General features: G+C 41.7%; 1 protein-coding gene across 3 annotated transcripts in view; it reads left to right on the forward strand.

The window, feature by feature from the left end:
* Asxl1 (ASXL transcriptional regulator 1) overlaps positions 1–1218 on the forward strand; it is a 67083-nt gene that overhangs the window by 6959 nt on the left and 58906 nt on the right. The gene's annotated exons all lie outside the window — the stretch shown is intronic.

Genomic DNA, 1218 nt, shown 5'->3' on the forward strand with positions numbered 1-1218 from the left:
CACTTACACACCCACACACTCACATATACACACACTTACACATATACTCACACACTCACACTCTCATACTCACACACATACTCACATATACACACACTCACACACACATAATTACATACACACAGTGTAAATGTGACTATATACTCACTGTCCCCTTTCATACACTGCTATAAAGATGCTTCACTGCTATTGCTCTGCTCATAGCCAAGAGAGGACAAGTGGGATGGCTACTCTTCACCCTGCAATGGCTCTTCACACACTTGAAGATTTCTTTTTCACCTCGTTATTTATTATATATGAACATTAACCATATCTAGGTATTCTCTGGAGTTTGTGAGAAGCAAAAAGTAACAGAGAAAAAGGGACTATGAGACCCATGTTTTTCAGTCAGAGTAGCATGATGACTGACATTCCAGTAAAACCTGTGTGAGCAGATGTGAGCTGAGCATACTATAAAAGGAAGCATATGAACATAGCTAATACTTGCTATGCTGAAGTGACACGTGCCGTTAAAATATTTGTAAAATATCATATTTGAAAGGAATGTAAGTATATTTACAGGTTCCATTAACTTTTTTGTTTGGTTTCGTTTGTTTTTTCGAGACAGGGCTTCTCTGTATAGCCCTGGCTGTCCTGGAACTCACTCTGTAGACCAGGCTGGCCTCGAACTCAGAAATCCGCCTGCCTCTGCCTCCCAAGTGCTGGATTTAAGGGCGTGTGCCACCATGCCCGGCATTTTACAAGTTTTGGTAATAGAGAAGGAACAAATATATAGACTCTTTTTCTCTATACTCTCTATTCACAGGACTGACTTCTTCCTTTCTGATCCAAGAAAAATGGTCTCGGTGGCATTACACTCTCTACCTACCTACGGGTTTAGTCATTCACTCCTGTTTCTAAGATAGTCTCTTGCAGCCACAGGTGGCTTGCCTTGAAATCTGATCCTCATGTTTCTACCTCTCAACTGCTGGGATTATCATCCACAAGTAGCTAATTTAGCCATTTGTGATACAGATACACTAAGGAGTAATTTGTGGAATTTGATACAATGTAGTTTTCCTAGAGAACAAAAAAACACAAGTAATAGGCATAAAAAACAGGGCTGGGGGCGGTGGCTCATGCCTTTAATCCCAGCACTTGGGAGGCAGAGGCAGGCGGATTTCTGTGTTCGATGCCAGCTTGGTCTACAGAGTGAGTTCCAGGACAGTCAGGGCTATA

The sequence above is a fragment of the Mus pahari genome, chromosome 3 (genome assembly GCF_900095145.1).
Source record: "Mus pahari chromosome 3, PAHARI_EIJ_v1.1, whole genome shotgun sequence".
Taxonomy (NCBI): Eukaryota; Metazoa; Chordata; class Mammalia; order Rodentia; family Muridae; genus Mus; species Mus pahari.